The sequence below is a fragment of the Alligator sinensis genome, unplaced genomic scaffold (genome assembly GCF_000455745.1).
Source record: "Alligator sinensis unplaced genomic scaffold, ASM45574v1 scaffold730_1, whole genome shotgun sequence".
NCBI lineage: Eukaryota > Metazoa > Chordata > Crocodylia > Alligatoridae > Alligator > Alligator sinensis.
The window spans coordinates 2,474,666-2,479,723 of NW_005842027.1; positions in this window are offsets into that span (position 1 = coordinate 2,474,666).

A 5,058-nucleotide genomic window follows, 5' to 3' on the forward strand; every position below is an offset into this window, starting at 1 on the left:
CCATGGCAGCGGGGCTACACCTGCGCCAAGGGGCGAAGCTCCTTCAGGCCCAGCGGGGCCCCTCGCGCCGTACGAGGCGGCGGGCTCACGGCCTCTGGCCTTGTGGGCGCCGCGCGGCCATGGAGGCGCCAGCGCCAGGTTGCGAACCCTCCCCGCCTGGGCAGGGGTCTGCCCGAACCGGCGTCAGTCTCCCGATGACTGCTGAAAGCAATCGGGGAGATTTCTATAGGACATTTTACGAAAATCAAGTAACGTAATGAACGCACAATACTCGTACCGAAGTTCGTTCGCTGTTAAAACATACCGGTGTCGCCTGATCTCGTTTCCTGTCCCTTGGCAGCGTCGTGCCGGACTGGGTAACGTCCAGCACCGTTAGCGACCGTGTCACGTGGGGGAAGACATCTCCCCGAGTAGTTCAGGCAGAGTCGGCGACCCCAGCGAGCGAGCGCCCGCTGCCGCGGCCCAGAGACGGCTCGCGGGGTGCGGGTCGGTCCGCTCCGGGGGCAGCCCCGGAAGCAGCGAACACGCGTCTCCTCAAATAAAGCTCCCGCCATGTTAAATATTCATAGACGTATTTTATTATTTGTGCATATTCAAACATAACATCTTTCATAAACATAATTTAGACATCTCTTTATCTGTACGTTACCCACGGTCTTTGGTCATTTCATATACGTCATCATCTTCACAATTAGGTACTTTGGGGAAGGACAGTCGATGATTTTTCTCCTTTCAGATCTAAAAGAGTCAGGCTTTGCAATTCACCAAGTCCTTTTGAAAGGTCATCTTACTAAAGGGGACTTTCATTCTCCAGTTGTGCGCATCATGAGAATGAATTACACATTCATAATGCAGAGGATTTACATTAATTTGACATTTTTATCCAGTCCCATGTATGCAAATTTGCCTTAAACATACAAAAGCTGATTAATTTCAAAGCAAATCTATTCCCTCTGTTTGGTTTAGCAAGATAGCTTTCCTTTAATTGCAACATACAAGGCCACAACACTTTTTGATATTTCTTCCCAATTTCCAAATGCCTGCTTAATTGCCCTGAGATCATACTTTAATAACATATCCACTTGGTGGTGGATGTGAAAATTGGTGTAACTGGTTTCTTCGCCAATATTTTGTTTCCTGCCCGTTCCCCCAAATATTTCTTTGGCAATGGAAAGCTGAAACATTTTAAAGCTTAAAGTTTGTTCAAATTGCAAAGGGGATGCCCTATTTTGGGCTGGAACTACTCATTTTATGAAGTAAGCTTTCAACTCAATGAGAGTTTCTAGGTTTTAGTGGGTTTTTTGAACTTGGTGGATAAATGACTAAAATTTGTTTCAAGACTACATCTTTTCCCCCTCCCCTCCCGGTACAGTTTTCCTTCAAAACGCAGGCAACAGTATTATTTAAAGTACATCCTGCAACATTCTTATGCACATTTAAAAACATATAAATCCACTGAGACATTCAGCACAGTTAAGGTCACATTAACAGGATACAAAAACATACAAATGGATTACACTGAAAGGTCCCAGTATAAGGATACTCCCTTTGTATAAGGCTGCTTTGGGGGTGGATGATGTTTGGCGAGGCACATATTACAGATAACAGGTTAAATTCTAACAAACTTTGCATCCCAGCGAAGTACGATAATCTCACGTAGCAGGTTGACAGAGCCTTTTAGAAAGGGAGACCTGTATAATGTTGTACAAAAGGATTAAACACGAATCCTTGTTTTTTAATTACTCTCTATTTGCAGAACATTTATCGGCCTAGGCATATTTTGTCTTTAATCCTTTGAACAACCACAAGTTAAGACAGGATGCTGAGGCAACAGAACAAAACAAAACACTGACAGACATCTGTATAGCCCGGACATTTGTTGAAGACATGCACTTAAGGCCTCTAACACTAATTAAGCAGCATCATTTTTTTTTCACAGCAGAAATATATACCAGTCACTTCATAGAGATACTGAAAAAGCACAGAATCTGCTAAAGTATATATGTATGCACCTTATTAGTACAATATTAAGTGCAAACAAAATGAAAATAAACTACACAAGAACACAGACAGACTGGTTAAGCCTGTCTGGTCAACAGCTTAATAATCTTCTAATAAAATTATAGCCATCATCTGGGCCACCTGAATAATGTAATGTTTAATTCTCTGATAACATCATTTATACACTGCATTGTTTTCTTGGACTTCAAAAGAGGCATTTTTTAGTCCTTGCTATGGCTTACTGAGATGGATTCAGCTTGTAAAAGCAGGAAACCTTAATGAAAACATGTATCACAGATACTGAATTTTGCACAATAAATCACAGTTATTTCCCTATGATTAGAACAGAATATTATGGCAAAGCTTCTACCTCACAATAATGTAAATAATTCCTATTATCAGCTTAACAAGTCACTCTAAAAATTCATGGTGGGTGTGGCGCTATATAGATTGTGTTTCAGTCATTTACCAGTTTACCTGCAAGATTTTCTCCCCAGCAGCCAGCTAATCCAGCTGTGCCTGGAATCTGAAAGTGAAGCTGCGTACTCTCTCATTTGTATGTCATTAATAATACAAATCCTGCCTTTGAAATTTGATAATGATTGTGATGATGTCCAAGCCAGACAAGTATTCAGTGCACTCTCCTATAGATAGATGGTATGGTCTCTGAGTTCTGAGAGAAGTTGAAAGTAGTAACACATATTTTGGTCAGCAGTGAACATAGTCGTCATTCAGAATAACCATGAGAAGCAGATCTATGTGGAATAAGAAGCTGCCATTTTTACATAGCCATTTTGTTGACAATAAACCCATTGTAAGGTTGCCTTTTTACTCTGTACAGTTAAGGTCTAATCCTGGAAAGTGACAAGCGCTTCCTGAGAGGTGCCACATACCTCCAGTTTACACTGATGTCAATAGTGGCAGAGGGGGCTTAAAACTTGTGATCTGGGCCTTAAGTGAACTCAGAAAAAAAATAAAAATTGTTGTCATCAGGTATCTGCTGTGTCTGAATAATATAGAAGGCCAAATTCTGTACTTAGCTGTACATACAGGGCCCTCACAGACCTTGCATATATAGAAAATAAGTAATACTGCAGTACAGCGGTTTCACTGGTCTGAAATAGCAGAAGCCAGTTATACAGATAATTTAAATGAATGAAACGAAAACCTGGAAAGTAATAAAAAAGCAAGGGTACCAATCTATTTTAGAAATATTTTACAGTTATTTAAGAAAATACATGGGTTTTTTTGTATCGTTCTCTCTCTAACACAAGGGTTGTTTTTCCATAACTTGAGTCTAAATTATGGCTCTTGAAGAGGTAAAAAGATTCAACTTCTTTTTAGAAATTTTCAAAATGATTTTAAATAACTTTACTATGCATAATAATGCCACACTTATAAGTTCTAATGTCTCATTCTACAAAGATAATTGAAAATGCATTATATGAACACAGGTATCCAGGTTGTAGCTGTATTGGTCTAGCGGAAAAAGCAATCAGGACTCATGGTAGAGATGATATCTTCTATTAGACCAACAAAATTTTTGTAAAATTTCTGCAATTAAAGACAATTTTTTGCAAAAATCTTGTTGATCTAATAAAAAAATACCATCTCTACCATGAGTCCTGATTGCTTATATGAACACATGCACATAACTGGGCATTGCTTATGATATCTTGGTATGTGTCTCAGTTGTTTTGCAATTTTTCTGTAAAGCCAATGGCTAAATCAATGCTTCAGTATAATTCTGTGATCCTGTAGCACAGGCCATAAAGTACCCATGATTTTAGTCAATTCCCAAAGGGAACACTACGTATGTATAAATGTTATGCAGGTATATCTAACTAAATATACAGAGTCATAAATACTGCATATAGTTATATACATACATAGAGCGGAATCTTTTTAAATACAATCTTTGTGCACATAAAATATATTCTTTCATCAAGTTCATCTCCTGCAATACATTTTCTGATTTCCAGTGTATATATCACAATGTGAAAATATGGATTATAAATATTTACTTAAAATATGTGTTTCCAAGTGCATCCAGAATAGATATTTGCATCATTGAAGTCCACACATTCTGTATTTTTTTACAATAAAGACAAATTGCTTAATACATTTAAGCAAAATATATAGTACTACTTATGCCATCTATAGACCAGTGACCCCCTGCCCATCTGTATTTAGCCTCAACCTTGAGGGACTGCTGACAATTTAAATGGACAATTTAAATGGATTTTAAATAAATACAGGGTATATAAATATTCTATATAAATATAGGGTATATAAATACCCTACATAAATAGCCTATATTTGCACACAGCATGTGCATTCTTTCCTACAGAATGTGCTTTATTTCATTTTGCAGAGCGAATATTTGTATAGCCCCAGGGTAATATCTTGCAGAGTGCAATGAAACCAAGGGACAAAAGTAAACACAGCTAAAGCCTACAGTGCTAAAATGTATCTTTCTAATCATTGAATGGTATTTGTCATTGCTATGGGATTAGATAATATGATCACAAGTTTATTTTATTTAAACAATCTTTAGAACTATATTCATTGTCAGCATTTTGACTGTCGACATTTAGTCATGCCATTCTTTGATTTGTATACTAGAATAACCCTTCCAAAATTACAAAAATAAACTCTGGGGTGCAACATTAAGGTGGCCAACCTGAAAAAGGTTGTTCTTTTCTGTCTGGTATTTTGAAATAATCTGTTTTACTGGTGAAGCTGCTGACTGCAGCAGATTTTCAACACATCAGGGTTCTATGAATCAGATATGTGCCTTGGGCCCTGAGAAGCTTTATTTTAGTATTCTCCTCTGGTCTTTGTAGTCTGCTCTGAACCTAAGTGGATTTATCAAAAAAAAAAAAAGAAAGGTTGGCTCTTATTTTCTAAAACACATTTACTTGTCTATATTAAACAGGCCATTATGTATTTCCTCTGTCGGTTGTAAAGTGCTCTTTTAAGTAGTAAGAGACAATGTGGAGAAGGTACATTTTCTCCAACAAGACTCTACATTCTTTTTCCTCCCCACTACTGCAG